This window comes from Lepus europaeus, chromosome 3 (genome assembly GCF_033115175.1).
Source record: "Lepus europaeus isolate LE1 chromosome 3, mLepTim1.pri, whole genome shotgun sequence".
Taxonomy (NCBI): Eukaryota; Metazoa; Chordata; class Mammalia; order Lagomorpha; family Leporidae; genus Lepus; species Lepus europaeus.
This window is the reverse complement of record NC_084829.1, coordinates 120514249-120538375: the sequence shown is the minus strand read 5'-3', so window position 1 is coordinate 120538375 and position 24127 is coordinate 120514249. Positions and strand designations below refer to the sequence as shown.

At 40.3% G+C, this 24127-nt stretch overlaps 1 pseudogene; it reads left to right on the top strand.

Moving 5' to 3' along the window:
- Nucleotides 1-2723: 2723 nt before the first annotated feature.
- Nucleotides 2724-24127, top strand: part of LOC133756648 (small ribosomal subunit protein uS2-like) — a 34335-nt pseudogene continuing 12931 nt past the window's right edge.

Here is a 24127-nt window from a genome sequence, read left to right as displayed (position 1 = left end):
TTACTTTTCGTTAGTGCCATGTGTGTAACAAGGATCCTGAACACAGTTCTTTGGGAGCCATATGCTGCCATTGTAACACATAATAAGAATGAGGACCCCATTCGCCTTCCCTCCAGGGACAACCAAATGAGGCCCAAAAGACATTTGCCCAATTAGTGAGAAAAACTGTTCTTTTTCTGACTTCTGGTCACTACCATGCTTCTCTGTTGACAGGTGCTGCTTGTTGCTCATCACCAGTGACTCCTGCTCTGGGCACACACCTCTGCTTGCTGCCTCCAACACATCGCGTCTGTTTTTCCTCTTTTCCTTAGCTGTTCTGTCTTCAGCTGTTTTGGCTGCTCTCTTGGCTTTCACCTCACAAATGTAGAATTTTCTGAACTTCACCAGCCCACCATAGCAATTTTCTTTTCTTATTGATGAAATAGATGGGAAGAAATTCTTGTTTGAGCTTTCTTCTCTTTACAAATATTTTCTTTGTGTTAGGCATTCTGGGGCTTTCTTGCTCTAAAACATTTTTGTTATGTCTACAGCTGGGATCAAAGCCATTCTGGTGCTAAGAGTTTGACTAGCATCAACTTGGATAAACTGGAACTACATTCCCCAGAATTTTTTTCTCTACTTATTCTTAGTTATCATGGTACACAGGAAATATTTTGCACAGAAAGCCAGAAGAAAAAGACTGACTGTATTCCCTTACATTCACAAGGTCAGCAAGGGCTTGATGAATCTTATGCATATCTGTGATTACTATTATTAGTAGTATTTAAAAAAAACAGAATGACAAAGAGAGAGAGAGAGAAAGAGAAAGAGACAGAAGTCTTCCTTCTTCTGATTCATTCCCCACATGGCTAGGAGCCAGGAACTTCTGGTTTCTCACAGGGTGACAGGGACCCAAGAACTTGGGCCATATTCTGCTGCCTTCTCAGGTACATTAGCAAGAAGCAGGATCAGAAGCAGAGTAACTGGGACTCTAATGACACTCCCACATGGAATGATGGCATCATGACTCCAGCCCCTATCTTATGCAGACCTGTGTTTATCTGTGGCCTTACAGAATGGCAAGAGGCAGCAGCTGGGCCAAGAGCATCTCTAGCTTCGGCTGGACCACCCTAGCATCTGTATCTTGAGCCAAGTGCTTAGCATTTGGCTCAGCAGTTAAGTCACCTCTTGGGCTGCCCAATCGTCCTCAAACATAAAAATGAAAATCATTTGGCAACCTGTAAAATGTAGCAGTAAGCTTATGCTCATGGAATTTAGTGGTCTTATCATATTCCCTGTCACTCTGAAGTGGTTTGCTGGACAAATAGTGGAATGGATTTTTGAAGTTTGGGTTTTGGTGCCAGCAGGGTAGCAACTCCTTGCAGGATGGTAAGGGTCTCTGGAACAGAGTATATGTGAGAATTCTCAGACACTAGTACAAATATGATTCTGTTTCTCCTCTGGTCACAACTCAGGGGTCTGGAAATCAATAGGTATAAATGGACTGATTCATTACCACTAATGATCCACTAATAAAAAATTTGCACTTTGATCTTTTTTGCCTGAAGGGAGGTCTTAACTTCCAAAGGAGGAAGGCTGCCATCAGTGAGACACGGCAGTGATACCATTGCACTGGAAAGTTAGACTTGTACCAGGCCTTTTTAGACTTCTTACATCAGAGAATCAACGTACAGTGGTTGAGTTGACCAATGCTAATATCAAGAGGAAAATAAATTACTACTTCAGAATGATGGGAGGAAGCAATAAGTTGAGAAGATAGAAGATCCTCTGGGGAATCTCTTAGCGCTTCCAAGGTGATGAAAAATAATATACTGCAGGAACTTTGGGACTGAACAGTATTTAACATTATGGTCCATATGTAAGTTATTTTGTTTCAAAGGACAAATGTGACTCAGCTAGAAAAGAATGAAAATCACCAAAAGATAAAGGGATTTCCTATCTTCATTGGGGGAGTGTTAGTATGTTTATAATTGTTTAAGGCCTAATTAGGTTGTATTAGGTGGAAGCATTGTTCTATTATCTTCATTTGGAAGTTAACATTGTTAAAGGATATGTATTGAATGCCATGTACACCCAGGTTAGGCTGTGATGGATTTATATTATGTCAACTTAGTTAAAATGGAACTTCAATTTTTATACCTGCCTTTCTTGGCATAGTTTAGAATTAACATGAGCCACAAAGAACATTTTGCACAAGATTTGAAAGGGGCATGCCTCAGGAAGTCATTCCAGGGAAAAAGGCACTGTTGCAACTCACACACACCAGCACTTATCTGCTAAACTCACAGGATCGGTGTGGTGCAGCAGCTGGGCAGTGAGCACTCAGGCTCCTGCTGGGTCTTCCGACTCAGCTTCTCAGGCTTCTGAGTCAAGTGCATGTTTAGCTCCCAGGCAAAGGACCCCAGGTTTTCTTGCGAAAGTTTCCCACCCAAGAAGTTAGAGGTTTGGAGGCAGAGACAGAGACAGACAGGAGTTCTAGTCCTTCCTGTGGTTTCCACCTTAGTTTCACAGGCTCCTGCTTTTCTTTGCTTCTCCCACTTCATGTCCATCTCCCTCTTGGGATTGCCTTTTATGTGAACTTCAGATTCCACACCAGACACAGAAACAAGAGCTTCACATAAACTTTGTAAACAACACCCACAGTTGTTCTATAAGATCAAACTCCTATAATAAGTCCTTATTTTATGTGTTCATATTTATTAGCAGTCCTATTTGTCTGACCGATGCTCCTGCGTGTGGAAAGCCTCAAAGCTAGGTAATCAGGGTATTTCCACATCGCCTGTGCAGCATTCAAGGGCTTTCTGAAACATGGAGGGTGAAGTGAGAGCAGGTTCTTGCCTTCAAATATTAGTCAAGTTAACTTAAAGACACACTTTTCTTAGTCATCTTTGATTTTCAACTATGTAGTGTTGTCAAACGTCCATAATCTCTTGCAATAATTTTCATGTTATTCTCTTAGCTGAAGGAGTTGAATTAGATAAGCCACTGACCCCAGAATGTGCTTTGGAAATTACTCTTACAAGCATGTTCACCACCTGAGACTGCTTTGTCATTATAGGTTTTTGTTCTTTAAAAATTGTGTGCAAAAAAATAAAGTGCTTTTAGGAAGCTAGTAATTTGATTTTCAGGAATTGTCATCTCATGATATAACTTAAAGTCTATTCCAGAAACTTGAGAGAAATCAAAAGAGTGGCTGAAAATTAGACTTCAAGTTATATTCAGGCTAATAAAGAAAACTTGGAGGTCCAGCACTGTGACGTACCAGGTAAAGCCACCATCTGTTGTTCAGGCATCCCATATTGGCACCGGTTCGAGTCCTGGCTTCTCCACTTCCCATCCAGTTCTCTGCTAATGTGCCTGGGAAGGCAGAAAAAAAAAAAAAAAGAAAGAAAGAAAAGAAAAAAAAAGTGCCCTAAGTGTTTGGACCCCTTTATCCACATGGGAGATCCAGAAGAAGCTCCTGGCTTCTGCCTTTGGACTGGCCCAGCTCTGGCCATTGTGACCTTTGGGGAGTTAACCAATGGATGGAAGACCTCTCTCTCTCAGCCTCTCCCTCTTTCTCTCTCTCTTGCTCTCTCTCTCTCACTCTGCCTTTCAATTAAAATAAATAAATCTTCAAAAAAAGACAATTCGGCAAAAATCAAGCAAGAATTCTGCAAAAAGGAGACTATTTTTCTAGTTAAAAAAATCCATGTTTATAACACCAATTCTGATTTTCATATGTTATTGGAAAAACTCCCCAGCCTTCTCATCATACACCACTAGCTATGATGGTAGTTATGAATCATCAAAAAAAAAAATTGTATCAAAGTCCATCTGTTGGGGCCAGCATTGTGGTGCAGCAGGTTAAGCTTCTGCCTGTAGTGCTGGATCTCATATAGGTGCCTGTTCGAGACCCAGCTGCTCCACTTCTTATCCAGCAACCCTGCTAATGCACATGGGAAAGAAGCAGAAGATGGCCCAAGTGTTTGGGCCCCTGTACCCACGTGAGAGATCTGGAAGAAGCTCTAGACTTCTGGCTTCGGCCTGGCCCATCCGCGGGCCTGTTGCAGCTATTTAGGGAGTGAACCAGTGAATGGATGGATGATGTCTCTCTCTCTGTCTCTCCTCCTTTCTCTGTAACTCTGCCTTTCAAGCAAATAAAAAATAAATCTTTAAAAAAATCCATCTGCCTTATTTGATTTTTCTGCATGTTATTTAGCTAATTATCATTTTTAATTCTTACAGGAAAAAAACAAGGAATTCTGTATACATGTTCATTATTCAGTATACATATATCTTTGAGTCTTGAATTTAACTAAAATTTAGTAGGACTAGGCCGGCACCGTGGCTCAGCAGGCTAATCCTCCGCCTAGCAGCACTGGCACACCGGGTTCTAGTCCCGGTTGGGGCGCCGGATTCTGTCCCGGTTGCCCCTCTTCCAGGCCAGCTCTCTGCTATGGTCCAGGAAGGCAGTGGAGAATGGCCCAAGTGCTTGGGCCCTGCACCCCATGGGAGACCAGGAGAAGCACCTGGTTCCTGCCTTCAGATCAGTGAGGTGCGCCAGCCGCAGTGCGCCGGCCGCGGCGGCCATTGGAGGGTGAACCAACGAAAAAGGAAGACCTTTCTCTCTGTCTCTCTCTCTCTCACTGTCCACTCTGCCTGTCAAAAAAAAAAAATTTAGTAGGACTTCCCTTTCATATGATTTCAACCTACACCAAAAAAATTAAAGCACATTTGGGGCCAATATTGTGGCATAGCAGGTTAAGCTGCTGCTTGTGATGTCGACATTCCATGTGGTTGCTGGTTCGAATCCCAGCTGTTCCACTTCTGATCCAGCTCCCTGTTAATGCACATGGGAGGGCACTAGAGATGGTCCAAATCTTTGAGCTTCTATACCCACATGGGAGACCTGGAAGAAGCTCCTGGCTCCTGGCTGTTGCAGTCATATATATATATATATATATATATATATATATATATATATCTGTGTGTGTATGTGTGTTTGTAAAACACTGCCTTTCAAATTGATAAGTAAACCTTTTAAAAAATGAGATCAATATCTCAAATTTTTCATCAAAATCAAGACTTACAGTTTTTAAATGATTATAAAATACCATCAAAATGTAAAGTACCACACAGCTTTAGTTATTTAAGGTAAAATTAAAAATAATAGTTTCTCCATATGTTTTTTTTGTTTGTTTAATTCTCTGCAGGAATAAAAATTGTACTTAGTAGGTCAGACATTCCAGTTAAAACAATCAATTCTGTCTGTTTTCAAGACTATTTGAATAACTGCAGAATATCCAAAGATACTTTTTCCATATGTGCTTAGCCACAGTCATGGTTACTAGCACTTACTGCCAAGGGGTTCTTTATGCCAACATTATGGTACATCTAGTGGATAATAGTTATATACAAACTAAATGCTATTCTTGGGGCAATTTTTCTCAGGAACATGCACAGACATCAGGCTAGTTAACAACAGGTGAAAAAAAGGAGAGTGAATTTCTAGACTCACTATGTGTGTAAGACCCAGGAAAGAAAAAGCAAAGTACAATGTTATCGACTTCCATTCGCCTCTTGTTTGGGCCATCTGAAGGTCATGATCTCATACTTCTCACAGCCCAGCTTCCCAATAACAAACTCCCACTAAATACATGTATGCTATGTGAGTCTAGTCCTGAGAAATACCCAGAGGAAAACACGTCTCAATCTTCCACATATGCAGTTACCTTTTGATTGCTCCTGAAAACTTTTCCCAAACCACAGCTTCCCAGGTGTTCCCAGGAGGACTTTTCTCTGTCCCACAACTCCTGAAAAAGTTATACCCTAATAAGCCCTTAATTAAAGTTTTTCTGGCTACATTCAATATACATGCTTTGTGACAATTGTGTAGTAATGTCCAGCTTAGGGATTACTTGCATGTTCTGTATCTTATTTGATATTTACAAGAATTATCTGGGGTACCCTTTGTAGATTATGAATTTCCTCCTTGTAAATCTTACTGTGATCTTTCAGTATCAGAAAACATTGTCCAATCTATTTTTTAAAGATTTATTTATTTATTTGAAAGTCAGAGTTACACAGAGAAAGGAGAGGCAGAGAGAGAGAGAGAGAGAGAGAGAGAGAGAGATGTCTTCCATCCAATGGTTCAATCCCCAATTGGCCACAACGGTCGGAGCTGCGCTGATTCGAAGCCAGGAGCCAGGAGCTTCTTCTGTGTCTCCCACATGTGTGTAGGGCCCAAGGACTTGGGCCATCTTCTACTGCTTTCCCAGGCCATAGCAGAGAGCTGGATCGAAAGAGGAGCGGCCGGGACTAGAACCGGCGCCCATATGGGAAGACCAGCATACTGGCCAAGTTTCACTCCCTAGAGATTAAAGAAGCGACTGGAGACATCACAAATACTGCAAGAGTCAAGATCCATCACAGAAATACATAAACTATTAGGGTGTTATGTGAACCACACACAGCTAAAATGAGATCAACTGGAAGCAAATAGTTTATGTCACTGGATTAGTTGTATCTACATGCTACTATTTGATGTTGTAGTATCTTCTTTTATTCACCTATAAAATGCAACTAATACTTGAGTGTTCTCAAAACGTGAAGATTAACCCAGTGGCAGTAATAAATGAGTTGATGTGTGCAACTCCAGGGTAATAAAAGAAAGGATTATAGGGAATAGCTCATGAATCTCATTTCCTATCCCTGAGAACATTGTTACTTGTATTTCAACTAAAAGCAAGGTATTCAAACAGAGAAATAATAGTGCTGCCTCTCAAAACTGGCAGCAGTTAGAATAGGTCAGCAAATTTAATGGCAAATAGGTCACACTGTCTACAACACTCTTATTTGCTTGGGAACCCCACAACAGGAGCTGCCACAACCTGCCTGGTTCTGGTAAGTCTTTGTCTGGATGATTGGATAATTAGCAAGTGCATTGCACCCGGGTGAGAACTACAGTTTCACCAGCTGATCTTAGCAAAGGAAAATATATATTACTACCTCTCTCTTAATAGTAGCTCTGATTAACCATAATAAAATATGTGACTAGTAATTTCAACAGCACTTGAATCCCTGAAATTATTTCTTGCTAGGACTAAAAGAGTTTTAGATTAAGAGCTCTTAATTTAAACTTGTAATTTGGGTTTAAACTATTCATTATAAAAATCAAGCCAAAGCTGAGAGAAATTATCCAGGCTCTAGGGAAAACAGATCCCTTTTCATGATGAAAGATTTTTTCCCGCAAGTGAAAAACCACTGGAGTCATACTCTCACCATTTCTACTTTCTACTTTCAGATCTATAAAAACAGACACCTCTGACAATTTTGAAAAGTGGCTGTGTTTTATGCAATACCGAATGGCCAGAAAGAACTTTCTATGTTGAAAAGTGCCTTTTGTAAAGAACAAATATATTCTTTTTTTTTTTTTTCTGTACGACACTAAATTACATTGTGAGGGGTCAAATTATCCCTCTAAAATGTTTATGTTATGTGAAATCTATCTAGATTCCTTTTTACTCAACCCTAGGGATCCAAGCTTGTAAATCTATACTTAATAGAGCAAGTTCTCTGCTTTATAGAGTAGTCACCTCCAGAAATCCCACTGTTACCATGCGAAGTATGACAATGAAGTTCAGCTTTTGTTCTTGACTCCTACTGAGCTGTCTTGTTACCCAAGGAGTACACATCTGTTATCCTAGCGTTGTGTATGAAGAGACACTGGCATATGCTATCAGAATATTCAGTTAAAAAAGTGTACGGAAGAGAAAGTCCTCGGGAGTAAGTCACTCCAAGTATCTCTCTGTTTCTGAAAAATAACTCATGATTAGGAAACCAGTAAACACCTCTGGGAAAGACAAGATCTTATTTTTTTCTTTGATGTTGCTTTATGGACTATACAGCAGTGGATGTGTTTAGTATAAACCAGCCTTATCTTTTTCCTTTTGTTATATTTTATGCTAACTCCAGAGAAAAAGGTTGCAGTGGATACAAATGGATACTGGCATAGGCCCAAGTTTTACAAAAGCACATGAACTACCTTGATGATCTGATGAATCAAGAAAACCCTGTTTGTTGGGTCTTTCAAACAAAGGCTCTAACAAAATGAGGCCTGAGATGCTGCTGTCTTGTGACAACGGCTGTGAATCACTGATAGAAAAGCATGAGAACACAGCCGGCAGACTTAATTATATATCATTACCCAATATGATGGCAACGTTTTAGGTATGAATTAAACCTTTAGTGGTGAAGACTTGCATCATTTTGGAATCTTAGTCAATCCGATGATTTTCTTTCAAATCCATAGTCAAAACACTTATTGTTCATTTAGGAGGAGTTGCAAAATTTCTTTCTATCCATTTTTCAAAAACGTTAGAGAGTGATTCTTTTTCTGAAAGTGAAAGAGAAAATTTTATTAATAGTAGGAGATGATATTCATACCAAGAAAGAAAAAATACATTTTTCAGAACTCAGAACCATGCAATCATAGCCTGGAATAGAAGCCCTGGGGCCCTTTGATCTCCTCACTGCAGTCCAGGCTTTATCCAGGCATTCTTTTAAGGTAAAGCCCAACTTAACTCTCTGGAGTCAGATCCCAGTTGCTCACCCTTTCTACAGGATTTTTGTCTGATGCCAGAACACGGCGTGGATGTGAAGAAAAAAAGCCCCAGTTTCAGAAGAACTGGTACCAATCTCCTCTTCCTCTTCTCCAGCAGAATTTGACGTGTGAGACCCAGAGAGCCTGCTACTGGGGACTTGTAAAGATAAAGAAAACTTTTTAAAAGTCACTGGCTGTGGAAATGCATTTAGTTGCAAGGTCCTAGGAGGGCCCAACCTTTCAATCCTCCCTTGCTAAACAAACATCACAAATGGGTATCCTCACAGATGAGACTGGGCCACAGCAAACATTCATAGTTTTTCCCACTTACATGTCTATTGTAATTTGAAAAGTTTAAAGTGTACCCTTTCTGCCACAGGCTTGCCCCGACTTATTTAAATGTCAGATTTCAAATTCTAGAAACCTGATTTCCATGTTTCAGTGATCGGACAACCCTAGGCCAGCTTCCCATCAGGTGCCAAGCCCTGGTTCTCGGTTATGTCCTTCAATCCCTGTGAGAGGAGGTAGAAACTCAAGAAGCCAATGTTTTATACCCAAACCTGCCTGAAGCATTGGTGCTACTCAGCAAGCTCTAGCAATTTGTAAGAACTAAAATGTATATATGAGGACCCATTTAAATCAGCTTAAGTAGATTTTTCTTTGATTTTTATCATTAAGGTTTCTTGGAAAATAGATTTTATCAAATTTTGCAATCTTTTCAAATTTATTCCCATGTTCCCATAGTCCTTAGGCATAGAAAATTCTCAGCTAAGGTCAATATAACTTTCTTCTATAGACGCAGTATATTCTATCTCTTGGTGTGCAAAAAATAGCTACCCCTTGCCAAAACGTTTCAATAACTTTTATGGAGTCAATTTTAAGAAAAGATCCTTCTTCTCCATAGACCTCATAATTTACCAATATAAGCCAGGCTAATATTTTGCTCTAGGGAAAAAGCCAGGGAGGAATACAAAACTTACAGTAATATGAAGGCCAATCCATGGCCAGGCTTCCCTGGTCTTGCCCCACCCCTCCTGGTTCTGGTATTATCAGAAGAGCCATATGGATAGAACTGTAACTTCACCCTCAGTGAAACATGTTGAATTTCTCACTAAAGTGCAGATAGAACTATTCATTTCGACCCCATCTCCCACATTTCTGTCTTAGGAAAAATATGGAACACGAAAGCCATAAGACATTTCATCTCAATGTGCTGCATCTGGACTCTGTGTCAAACTGCTTCATTATCACCGTCATGTAACTGACACGAAGGAGACAGAGGAACAGATGAACTACCCTTTTGTCTCTCTAGCTGTGTGAAACAAGTGCAGCTTTTTCTCCTCTGGCTGAAACTACATTGTTATTTTAGCCTTTTATCCCAGGACTATTTCCCAACTTTAATTGTTCTTGTGGGACTCCCACGGTTCCCTCCAGAATACTTACTAACAACCAGCATTAACTTCTGCACCCTCCTGGGCTCCCCAGACTTAGCCTTTTCTCTGTTCCAATCATACTAAGGGAAAGTTATTGTTGTTTTCTTTTTTTGTTTTTTTTTTAAAGATGTATTTATTTATTTGAGTGGCAGAGTTACAGAGAGAAGGAGAGGTGGAGAGAGAGAGAGACCTTCCATCCGCTGGTTCACTCCCCAAACGGCCACAATGACTGGAGCTAAGCCTGTCTGGAGCTGAGCCGATCCACAGCCAGGAGCCTGAAGCTTCTTCCCAGTCTCCCACATGGGTGCAGGTTCCCAAGCACTTGGGCTGTCTTCCACTGCTTTCTGAGGCCATAGCAGAGAGCTGGATTGGAAGAGGAGCAGCCAAGACATGAACCACCAGTGCTCGTATGGGATGCCGGCACCACAGGCGGCAGTTTTATCTTTTATCTGCTACACCACAGTGCCTGGCCCATTGTTGCTTTATAAAGTAGATACAGATGTCACGTGTCTTTAAAGTTTCTGTTATTCATTCTACTAGCTCCTTCTCTAAAATGGATAACTGTAATTTCTATAAGCATTTCTGACCAGGTAAACTTTCCTCATATTTGAATGCATCTATATTCCTTCTCTCTTCATAGCTAATTCAGGTTCTTTAAATGTTCTTTTTTTTTTTTTTTTTTTTTTTTTGACAGGCAGAGTGGACAGTGAGAGAGAGAGAGACAGAGAGAAAGGTCTTCCCCATTTGCCGTTGGTTCACCCTCCAATGGCCGCTGTGGCCGGCGCATCTCACCAATCCGAAGCCAGGAGCCAGGTGCTTCTCCTGGTCTCCCATGGGGTGCAGGGCCCAAGCACTTGGGCCATCCTCCACTGCCTTCCCGGGCCATAGCAGAGAGCTGGTCTGGAAGAGGGGCAACCGGGACAGAATCCGGCGCCCCAACCGGGACCAGAACCCGGTGTGCCGGCGCCGCAAGGTGGAGGATTAGCCTGCTAAGCCACGGCGCCTGCCTAAATGTTATTTGTTATACCCAAAACCAAACAAAGCACTGTGATAAATGTAAAATAAGTTCTTAGCTACACAAACTGTGATAAGAAGTTTATCCATGAAAGAATTACCTCAGGTTTACTAATTATTCTTTTCCATTTATATTCTAGAGCCATAATTTTTTATCATGGTCCTACATTGCTAGCTCAGGTTAGATTTGTGACATACTGTGGATTCTAAATTCTTATTATATACAATTTCCCTTTCTTAACCTTGGCAATATAATATCGAATATTATGTCTTAACTCATTATACATCTATAAGTTGTCAGTGTTCCTTATGTACCCATAATGTGTATATGTGTGCATAATTTTTGTGTTGTAGTTTATTTATAGTTTTTGTCCTCACTCCTAATTCCACATGCTGTTACACTGAGCTAAGGATGAAGTCCATGCCCTATTAATTTGGTATCTCTAGTCACCAATACAATATCTGGCAAGTGAAAATGTAACATAGATTCTTGTCAACTGAGTTACTGGGTTAGGACCTTAGAATTTAATGGGATTGTATCAGACTTGACATGTGTGTTTAAAAAATGTTTTGAATATACAGCAAGTTTTTAAAAATAGCAGTTATATATATACATAAAAACACATACACACAAATATATATGTAAGCCATGGTGTGAATTCTGCAAATACAAAATACAAAAAATCAAATATGAATATTTCATTCCATCTACCATTGTTAAGCTAGCCATTGGTTCTTGAGAATTGTTTTCAACCTTATATGCTGCCTATGTTTTCCATTTATTTATCTACAAGGAGAAAAACACAAATGTATTAAAAAGAAAACCTGAGAGTGAAGAGGTGTGATGTGAAAAGAAAGAAATCATGATGATAATGAAGTTTACAATTCCACCATGCTTGGAAAGTGTTTCATGAGATGCTACAAAAAGAGAAATGTGTTTATAATTTTGTATGCAAAGAAGACTATGTAACCAAAGCCTGTTAGTAGACCAGTACAGTCTTAAACTAGGATTTTGCTTACACCATTTTAAAAATTCCTCTTGCATTCCCAGATTCTTGATAACTAGCCTTGAAAAGACAACTGTAGGGGTGGGTATTGTGGTGCAGTGGGTTAAACCACAACTTGGGACACCCACAACTCATATTGTAAGTATCTGGTTCTAGTCCCTGTTCCACCACTCTGATCCGGCTTTGTGCTAATGCATACTGAAGGCAGCACTCGGAGGCTCCAGAGCTTGGGTCTCTGCCCTCCATGCGGCAGATCTGGATGGAGTTGAGGGCCCCTTCCCCTTGGCTGGTGCGGGCATTTGAGGAGTGAAGCAGCAGATGGAAGATATCTCTCACTTTCCCTCGACTGTCTCTCTTCCTTTGAAACAAATAATAAAGATTTTTTAAAAAGACAATTGCAAATCATCACTTAGTTTTTCTCTATTTCTTTCATCAAAGTAAACAATTGCTCTGTACTGATAAGTTTTGTGATTGCAAATGCATCATATTACTTTGTTTTAAAAGTGATTGTAGGGGCTGGAGCCATAGCATAGCAGGTAAAGCGGCTGCTTGCAGTGCTGGAATCCCAGCTCCTCCTCTTCCAACACAGCTCTCTGTTATGGTCTGGGAAAGCAGAAGATGGCCCAAGTCCTTGGGCCCCTGTGCCCACATAGGAGACCCTGAAGAAGCCCCTGGCTCTTGGTACTGAGCACTGAACCAGAGGATGGAACACCTCTCTCTCTCTCTGCCTCTGCCTCTCTGTAACTCTGCCTTTCAAATAAGTAAATAAATCTTTTTTAAAAAATGAAAAAGTGATTCTAAATGACCAAATTTTGCACAAAAATTTTACTCTGCTTTCCAGGAAAAAATCATTTTGAGACGTGATTCTTACAAAGATTGATACATTTTCCTTCCAAATAGGGAGCTCTTCAAAAATATTTAAATTGTGATTTTATTTATAAAAGGGAAGATTTTCAGCAATTTTCAGGAACACACATGCATACACACACTCACATACACATATATGTAGATATATATAGATAGATATAGATACATTTTTACTAAAGCTGGTGTCTTCGTATCTTTATTTCATCATAATTGAAAGATCTTTGTGTGTTCTTTTTTAGATTCATTCATTTATTTTGAAAGTCAGAGCTACAGAGAGAGAGAGAGAAAGACAGAGAGAGAGAGAGAGAGAGAGAGAGATCTTCCATCCATTAGTTCACTCCCCAGATGTCTGCAATGGTCAGGGCTGAGCCAGGCTAAAGACAAGAGCTGAGAGCTTCATCCAGGTCTCCCACATGGGTGACAGAAGCCCAGGTACTTGAGCCATCTTCTGCTGCTCTCCCAAGCCATTAGCAGGGAGCTGGAACAACAGTGGAGCAGCCAGAATGCAAACCAGGGTCCATATGTGATGCTGGCATTGCTGGCTGCAGCTTAATTCACTATGCCACAATGCCGGCCCCTGTTTTTGTGTTTTCTAATAAATTCTGAAAGGCTGACTTTATTGCATGACAAACTTGTAAAAAGAATTCAAAAATTGATTGGACTTTTAAAATTACTCATTATAATATGCTATAATTCCTTTAAATGAAAATATTTACTTTTCTAGATTGAAACCAAGAGGCAACGATGAACTACTCATTTTAAAATATGTTTAGTCAAATAGAAACATTTTAACTCAGAGGTATGTTAAAGTGCAAAACATAGTAGGTAGCATTGGAAATAGCCCATAGAAGAGGTTGCTCATAAAACGATTCTTATATACCCAGAGACATTAAATCTGCTTTAGAACAACGACGTATAAAGTAACTGTTCTTTTGTGTTGAGGTTCTGTTTTATTAATTTCCAGATTTATGTAGCAACTGTTAGACATAAATGTCCAATGAAGCTAACAATAAAATAATGTTTGAATAAAGAACTAATTCTTAGTAGACACTTGGCACTTCACTGTCTCCCCAAACATACCTTTATGTAATCTCCCATTCATAAGCATCCGGGTGTTAGCTACAAGCCATTAAAAATTACATTATGGGGTTTGGATTAGTCAATGAAGAGAGGTCTTTCCAAAGACTAAATTCTTCTCTGATTGTGAGAGTTTAGAAAAACTTGCCAAAATGATATAAACGTAAATATTCTTTAAGCTGGTTAGGTTTCTAGGGTATACTAGATGTACTTTGGTGTTTTTTTTTGTTTGTTTTTTTTTTTAAGAAACTTTGGATTACAATGTAGTAATAGGACCTTGGCCTAAAGTGTTTACTTCTCACCTAAATCTGATGAATATGACCAATCAGAAAAATAAAAAGATATTAAATCACCTTAGAATGAACAACAATTTAAAGGTACTTAAGATATACTGCAGAAATTTCATTTGAGCTCTTGCCCACTACAAGCTTTGCTTTATAAAATATTCCTTCATTTCTGCCAAACCTTAGAATAAGCCTTGTAAAAACCATAAATATGGTGCAGATAAACAGTGGCAGCCTTACATAATGAGGCAGCCTTGCCAAATGGGAGTAAAAGAAGACAAGAAGCCTGCTTCCCACTAGGCAACATGTTCCAGGCCTAGCAAGCCTGAAGCACCATCATTCACGGCCCACTGCAGAAGCTAAAGTTCATGCTGAGCTACTAGAAGAGAGAGACCTGCAAAGCCCTTCATAGCAAGAGGGCACCAATCTCTCTTGTTTCCTCTTCCCAATATCATCTAGTAGCGTGCTAGAGCATGAGTAAAGATTTTCTATTACCATGTGTATCAAAGTGCATCACACAAAATAGGTGCTTGATAAATGCTGGGTTGAATCACTTTTTTTGCCTTCAAATGAGCTTTTAAGGATTACGTGCTCCATGAACAGGATGGACACTCCATAGTGAAAATTATGCAGGAACAGCACATTCTCCAGGGACAGTTTGATTCAATTGATATATATCAACTAGGACAAAAAATAAAGTAGTTGGAATAGAAGTTAGCCATTAACAGCAATTCTAGAGGATAGGGTAAATGTTTAAGTGGAAAGACGTCATGCTGACCAGGCAGAAAAACCATTAGCTTGTAGCTCTTCTTGAAGGAGCTAGGCTTTGTAGGACAAAACACAGATACTCTGACAGCCAATGACACCTCACTTCCCAGCTCCATCCCTTACTAGATATACAACCTCAGGAAAATCAGGTAATTTCTCTCTGTTTCATTTTCTTCCAAAATGGAGATTATAGTACTAGTCATTGTGTCAGGTGTCAATAGGTATTAAAAGTTAATTTTGTAAAGTGTTTAGAACTGTGCCTGGCAGTCATATGAAACAATGTATAAGTGTTTGTTAAATAAATTCAGAAAACAAAAAGAACCCAGATCCCAGGAATAAAACATCAGTTCATTATACTGCAAAAGGGTGGGAAATGGAGCTGAAATCACAGACAAGAGATATCCATTTAAATCTTTTTTTAAAAGATTTTATTTATTTGAGAGGCAGAGTTACAGATGGAGAGAGGGAGGAACAGTGAGAGGTCTTCCATCCACTTTTAACTCTCCAAATGGCCACAATGTCCAGAGCTGAGCTGATCCGAAGCCAGGAGCCAGGAGCTTCTTAATTCACTATGATGAATGAAGGGGATAAAGTACTTGGGCCATCTTCTACTGGTCTCCCTGGCCATACAAGCTGGATTGGATGTGGAGCAGCCAGACATGAACCGATGCTGATATGGGATGCTGGCGCTGCAGGCAGAGGCTTAGCCTACTATGCCACAGCACCAGCCCTCATTTTAATCTTTTATAATTATTCATTTTTTAATAAGTTGTTTTACACCAGTATTAGCAATATTTAATTTAATTTAGTAAGTCATACTGACTGTGTTGTATTTTATATTATACAATTCTATATACTTTTCTAAAGTAAGAGTTAATAGAGGAGCCAATGAAATTTTTCCAAACACAAAATTAGAAAAAAAAAATGGAAAGATAAAACTGTCCCTTAGTGTTTTTCTTTTCAATCATCTTTTTCTCCTTTGTAATTTGGCCCAAATTTGCTGGGAACTTTCTGAGTCTTACCCACTAGATCTGATTTTAACTTACAGCTTTTAGGAGTCGTCAAGGTAACTAGCATTTGTATACTTTTTAAAAAATTGTTTTCATTTATTTATTTCATTAATTTGAAGGCAGTGGGACAGAGTGAGTGACAGATAAAAATCTCCCATCAGTTGTGTCACTCCCCAAATGCCTGTAACCTAGACACTACTATGGAATTGGAATATGAATATCCCAAGCAGATTCTTACCTGCTGCACCAAGCGCCTAACTTGTACACATTTTTATTTTACTATTACATGTGTTGACCATCAGTTATCATTGAGACATAATTCCGATAGCACAGGTAATACTCGACAGTTTATATAAATCTAAGACCAAAGACATTTTAAGACATCTAGATAAATCCCAACTGCGGGGCTTTTGGACTTTGGGATTCTGTTTTTAGTTTACATTTGACCCTTCTGTCACTAGCTCTTCTGAATAATTTTTGCCCTTCTCTGTTTTAGTCTTTACAGCTAAGCATGATAGGAATAAAATCTTTCTGTCTATTATGAAGGTGTAATGAAACCAAATGAGATTGGGACTAGCACTGTAGAACAGCAGGTAAAGCCACTGCCTGCAGTGCTGGCATCTCATATGAGTGCCGGTTTGAGTCCTGGCTGCTCCACTTCTGATCCAGCTCTCTGCTATGGCCTAGGAAAGCAGTGGAAAATGGCCCAAGTTCTTGAGCCCCTGCACTTGTGTGGGAGACCTGGAAAAGCTCCTGGCTCCTGACTACTGGCTTTGGATCGGCACAGCTCTGGCTGTTGCAGCCAATTGGGGAGTGAACCAGCGGATGGAAGACCTCTCTCTCTCTGCCTCTCCTTCTCTCTCTGTGTAAATCTTATTTTCAAATAAATAAATAAATCTTAAAAAAAGAAAAAGGAAGAATCATATGAGATAACTCTGATTTGGAATTAGTGAAGAATGCTATATAAATCCAAGCAATGATTTTAAAAATATTTTAGATTTTTTTTGTTTTTTTTTTTTTTTTTGACAGGCAAAGTGGATAGTGAGAGAGAGAGACAGAGAGAAAGGTCTTCCCCATTTGCCGTTGGTTCACCCTCCAATGGCCGCTGCGGCCGGCGCATTGTGCTGATCCGAAGCCAGGAGCCAGGTTCTTCTCCTGGTCTCCCATGCAGGTGCAGGGCCCAAGGACTTGGGCCATCCTCCACTGCCTTCCCGGGCCATAGCAGAGAGCTGGCCTGGAAGAGGGGCAACCGGGATAGAATCCGGCACCCCAACCAGGACTAGAACCCGGTGTGCTGGCGCCACAAGGTGGAGGATTAGCCTGTTAAGCCACGGCGCCGGCCAAAATATTTTAGATTTTTTTTAAAAGATTTATTTATTTATTTTATTTGAAAGTCAGAGCTACACAGAGAGAGAAGCAGAGGCAGAGAAAGAGAGGTCCTCCATCTGCTGGTTCACTCCCCACTTGGCTGCAATGGCTGGAGCAGTGCCAATCCAAAGCCAGGAGCTTGGAGCCTGGAGCTTCTTCCAAGTCTCCCACGGGGGTGCAGGGGCCCAAGGACTTTGGCCATCTTCTACTGCTTTTCCAGGCCATAGCAGAGAGCTGAATCAGAAGTGGAGCAGCCAGGACTCGAACTGGCTTCCATATGGGATGCCCTCACTTCAGGTGGCAGCTTTATCTGCTATGCCACAGCTCTGGCCCTGAAAATTCTTTGTCTGTCTCTCTTTGTCTCTTTGCCTTTCATATAAAATAAAAATAAATACAACAAAATTTAAAACACATGACTTAAAAACATGTAGTCTGGCAGGGAAGGCAACATAAAAACATCTAACTATAAAATCATTGAGCAAGCACTATACGGAAAGCACAGCTGAGTGCCAAAAAGGGCCAAAGGGCAGTGGCTCAATCCAGAGGAGAAGACACGGGAATGCATGGAGGAAGAGGTATCACTGGCTGTGGCCTAGAAGTGAAGCAGAAAATTGTATTGTGTTCAGTATGAATTGTGTTGTATGCAGTATGAAAATTATATTTCTTTCCTGTTATAATGCACATAGAAACAGGAAATGGTTAAGTGCCTCATTCAGAATTAAACATATATATGTGTACTTGGCTTTAGATTGGATGATCAGGTTCCCTGCTACCAATAGATACTGTTAAGAGCAATCGGAACAAATCGATTCTCTCATGGTTGAGGTTTAGATCTATCCTATTGATTATTTTGACAGGAATCTCCACTGAAATGTTTTTCAAAACTCTTCTATTTCTAGACCATGAAAATATGGCAGAGCAGATTAGCTTTCATATTTCCAAATTAATGAAAATATGAAACGTTATACCCTCTTTCAGTGAAATGTTCAAGTGAAATGGAGAGCTCAATCCCTTGCAATCCACTGAATAGTTGCCATTTCTGCTACATCTGGATATAACTGATTCCAGGCAAGATCAGAAGATAGTTGATCTTTGGTGATCTACCATCTTTTCTTGGCCCCTCTCTGTCATCCTGAGAACATCCCTCTTGTTCCCTTTCTTCAGAACTTTATTTTCCTTTGTCATACAAACTCCCTATCCGTGGTGCTACCTCTGGATACACATAACCATTGCTATTTTGGTTTTTGACTAGTGCAGACCAAAAGCCTTCAAAAGATGCTAAAATACATTTCTGATTTAATGTTCGTATGGAAAATACTGGTCAGCCCACACTTCCTGGCATTCTCCAGTTAACACCAGCTGATATTTCACGACGCAGGTATCAGTGGAAGCACATGTTCCCATTCTCCTGGGTTTCTCCTCCCCTCATCTCCTTTCATATAACTTTACTATTGGGTATAAACACAATGTGGTTTGTACCCTACAAAGAGGTGTGGCCAGCAGCGGGGAATAGCACCTGTTCTCCAGCCGGCTCACTGCTTGCTGCCTCTGAGCAAATAAAGCTTGCTCAGCAGAGCCTTGCTCTCTAGGAGCCCCCACTCTGACTCCAGCTGATATCCATAAATGCAAAGACAGGAACACAGACCTCAAAGAAAATGTTGGGTAGCAAAGAAAAACAGTGAGAAACAACTCTTGTTATAAACAGGAGTATTTTGGTTGTTTCTTAAATATCTCCCCAACTTCCTTTATCTACTTCACTGAGTAATAACTAAGAGGAAGCTTAAGAAACCCCTTGGAAGAAGGCGCTTTGGCACTGGGTGTGTACCTTGGGAGGGAAATCATGCTATGACAAGTCTATTCCTGATGTTTCAAATGCCTGTAGCAGTATCATGCTGGCTTGGACCTGCTTCCTTCAACATCATTTTGGTTGCTAAATTAAGAAAATTAGACACTCCTTGTCATCTATAATAACCTCAGTCATCTTTGTTCCGGGGACCAGTCATGTTAGACATTGTAATAGGGGAAATGTTAACAGTGTCTGCGATTTCTTTCATGGATAATTTTACTCTTTGCAGTCACCGTAAATGACGTTTATATTAGATCTGGTCTATGTTGCTTTGAAAATGTCTTCTGCAAAAGAAGTCTACAAAAATTTTCAGCATTTTCAGACTCTAGGGAAAAGCTTCACCTTGTTTCTGACAGAGATGTCAATTTCACATCTATGTGTTGACTGAGGGGCTATAGAGGACCTGAAAGCAAGAGATGGCATTTGGCTCAGACCCTGTGGTCCTGTGCCCTCATAGTCTTATGGCCTTCCTCAGTAGTAGAAATTTTCACAGCAGCAAAAATCTCCCTGTGGCCAGGCAGTTACAAACTGTCTAGTCTGTTTAAGAAAAACCCATGGCTTTGAAGACAAGGTTTTTCTTAAATTTAGACTGGGAATGGAGCACCCAAGGCCATTTCATTACAATGTTGCAAATTATCAGCAAAAAGTAATGGAAAAACCAACTGCTCAAATATATCAAGTCAGAAAGCTGCCTCCAAAAGTAGTCTTGAAACTGAGTGAATTTTTCAGGAGTGACAGCTTTCCTCAGGGAGGAGACTTCAGCACAGAAAGCCCATAATTCCTGAGCAGCGCTCCAAAGAGATCAACTTTCCTTTTTATTGCTTTGTTTTGGATTTTTTGGGGTGGCATTGCAAATGTTTTGAGCATCTTTTTGTTCCCATCAGGGGGCTATGTATTTTCTTCTGTGGTATTCCAAGACAGGGCAGCTGAATTTCATCTGTCCTGAGCATTTCCTGAACTGAACCAACAACCCCCAGACTCTGAGAAAAAAATCTCAGCCTCACTTACTTCCATGTGGCAGCCAGATTGCCAGCTTCCTTGATGATTCATCTGTCCTGGCTTGAAGGAGCCGGGGAGAGAAGTACCCTGGAGAAGTCAGGGCAGGGAGGTCTTTTATTTTTTTAATCCCAGCTTTGGCAAAGCTCAGCTGCAGCCTTAGAAAAGCTGTTCGACTTTCTCATCAGTTTCTTCATCAGCAAAATGGGAATCATCCTAGTATTATATTTAATTTTGTTTTCTTTCTGAAGTGCTTTGAAGATGAGAAGAGTTGCATTTATTTTGCTTACTAGTTTAAATGAATGGGGTCAGAAATGTGACACATCCTGTGTTTGGTGACACATCTTTGATTTTCTTGCTCTGCCCATTCCGTTGCTTACATATTCAAATTCAACCTATCTCCTCATGAACAACTATCTCCAATTAACTTTACTTATGGTGTTTAAATTCCAAAAGTTGACCATTAAAAAATCATGATAGACTTCGAGAAGTTTGCTCTAGTTATCTGCCATTTGGTAGATTGTTATTTCAGTCATCCAGGAAAGCTGATCACATGCCTAACAATTCCATCCGACTGCCAGAGATAAATTAAGAAAGGTCAATAAATAAGCAAGTTTGAAAATCAGAAAATTGAAATAGCAAAGTAAATTTTTTAGATATAATTAAAAGAGTCATTGGAATTTAGCTGACTCCTAGAATGTCTCATCTTTTATCAGGTACTGAAATAATAAGGATGTGAGTGTGATCTGAATGTGAGATACATCCCCCTGCTGAATGCCAGGGTTGATTTAGCTGATCTGATTGGCTAGCCAGTGTCATTTTCTTCCCTCACCACTCATGCATGTTTCTCTTGCAGCTGAGAGCTCCATTGAATAGAAGGACCTGCCAATGAAGAAAGACCATTCTTCAGTGAAGGATATCCAAGTAGCTGTGCAACCCTACTAGAACCTTGAAACAAGTTCTTAAGACTGAGATTAAAAAAAAAGTGCTTACTCTTATTCCCAATGATGGCCACTTGAGCTTTGTTTTGGACACAATCTCATATCATATATATTGAAAATATATATATTGGGGGCCGATACTATGGTATAGCTGGTAAAGCTAATGCCTGCAATGGTAGCATCCCATATGGGCAACAATTCAACTCCCAGCTGCTCCACTTCCAATCCAGCTCCCTGCTAATGTGCCTGGGAAAGCAGAAGATGGTCCAGGTGCTTGGGCCCCTGCCCTCACGTGAGAGATCCAAAAGAAGTTCGAGGCTCCTGGATTTGGATCAGCTCAACTCTGGCCATTGCAGCCATTTGGGGAGTGAATCAATAGATGGAAGACCTCTCTCTCTCTCTCTCTCTGCCTCTGCCTCTCTGTAATTTACCTTTTAAATAAATAAATAAATATTAAATATATATGTTATATTTAGTCTAAAATATTTATTTTGAATGTAATGAACATATGAAATGAAAGTTATATTATGTATTTTGTCTTGATATATTTTTATTAGAGTCATAATATTCCAGCTAAGAATCAGAACAAAGAACTTTAGCCATAAAATGCACTAGAAGAAAATATGGGGGAAAAAAGCTTTCACAGGGGCTGGCGCAGTGGCGCAGCAGGTTTACGCCCTGGCCTGAAACGCCAGCATCCCATATGGGAGCCAGTTCTAGTCCAGGCTGCTCCACTTCCGATCCAGCTCTCTGCTATGGCCTGGGATAGTAGAAGATGTCCCTGTCCTTGGGCCCCTGCACCCACGTGGGAGAACCGGAAGAAGCTGCTGGCTCCTGGCTTCGGATCAGCACAGCTCTAGCCATTGTGGCCAACTGGGGAGTGAACCATAGGATGGAAGATCTCTCTCTCTCTCTCTGCCTCTCCTCTCTCTGTGTAACTCGGACTCTCAAGTAAAAAATAAATAAATCTTAAAAAAAATAGAAAAAGGCTTTCACAACTGGACTCAAAAACAAATCTCAGAGATTACTCAAAAAAAGAATCTGAAGGAGTAGAACCAGATTTTATTTTGTTAAGTCAACAACAGGAGTCACTGTGTACTTACTACTCAGGTGGGATCTCTGCCCTTAATGTGTTGTCCAATGTGAATTAACACTATAACTAGTACTGAAACAGTATTTTACACTTTGTGTTCTGTGTGGGTGCAAACTGATGAAATATTTACTTAATATATACTAAATCAATCTTCTGTATATAAAGATAATTGAAAATGAATCTTGATGTGAATGGAATGGGAGAGGTAACGGGAGATGGGAGGGGTACGGGTGGGAGGGAAGTTATGGGGGGGAAGCCATTGTAATCCATAAACTATACTTTGGAAATTTATATTTACTAAATAAAAGTAAAAAAAAAAACAGATTTTATTTATGTTAGTCTCTTGTTCTGAACCCTACAATATTTTCAGACACATTAACCAATATTATACTCATTTGGAGTGACTCAAAATTATTCACAATTATATTTCCCTCATTTTTTTAAGATTTATTTATTTACTTGAGAAGCATAGTTTCAGACCAAGAAAGTGAGAGACAGAGAGAGTATGTGTTCCATCTACTTGTTCACTACTCAAATGGCCATAATGACAGGAGCTGGGCCTATCTGAAGCCAGGAGCCAGAAGCTTCTTACTGGTCTCCCAGGCAGGTGCTCATGATGTGGAAAAACACATCAGATAGATAGTTCATGGGCTGGAGACCACTCTTCCCCGTGTAATCTAACCTGCATCAACCCAGCTATCAATCAGACTATGTAGCCACTACCCTTTTGGAAGTGAGTAAGAAGCCTGGGGAAGGAGGGAATTCACTTGCTTGCTCTCTCACTCTCTCCTCATGAACCCAGGGAATGACTGGTATGGAGGCCCCACCTTACCCTTCCTGGCCCATTCTCCCTCAACAAAGCCCTGATATTCCTGTGTATTCTTCCCATTGTCTAAATAAACATTATCATGCTGTACATTGTGCTTAAGCCTGTACTTAGAATTCTTCTCTAAGTGAAAGGCAAGAACCTGAAATAGGAGTTTGAGGCTAATCTAGCCCACATGACAAGGACCCAAGCAGTTGAGTCATCTTCTATTGTTTTCCTAGGCCACCAGCAGGGACCTGGATCAGAAATGGAGTAGCCAGGACTTGAACCAGAGCCCATATGGGATGCCTGCACTTCAGGTGGATGAACAACCTGCTATGCCACAGCGCCTGTCCCTATTTCCTTCATTTTTTTGTAAAATGCTTTATTTATTAATTTTAGAGCTTAAATGTTCTTTTAATTATTTTAAGTGAATGTCCTACTGTGATGATTAATTTTATTTGCCACTTGCCAAGACAGTTGAACTTAGATACTTAATGAAATACAGTCTAGATGTTGCTATGAAAATATTTTTTAGGGGCCAGCATCGTGGCGTTGCAGGTAAAGACACTTCTTGTGACACCAGCATCCCACAGTGGCTGCCTGCCAACGTGCCTGGGAAAGCAGTGGAGGATTGCCTAAGTCCTTGGGCCCCTGACACCCACATGGGAGACACAGAGGAAGCTCCTGGCTCCTGGCTTCTGCCTGGCCTAGCTCCAGTCATTGTGGATGGAAGATCTATCATTTGCTCTCTGTCTCTCCCTTTCTCTAATTCTGCCTTTCGAATAATAAATAAATCTTTTAAAATGTATTTTTTTAGATGTGATGGACATTTAAATCTGTAGACTACAAGTACAGTAGATTGTTCTCAGTTATGAATGGGCCACCCCAATTAGTCAAAGACCTCAAAAGAAATAAACTAAGATTCTCTGAGAAAGAAGGAGTTCTGTCTCTCTCCTGACTGCCATCGAATGGACAGCTGCCACATCAACACTCCCCTGGATTCCCAGCCTCCTGGCCAGCCCTACAGACTT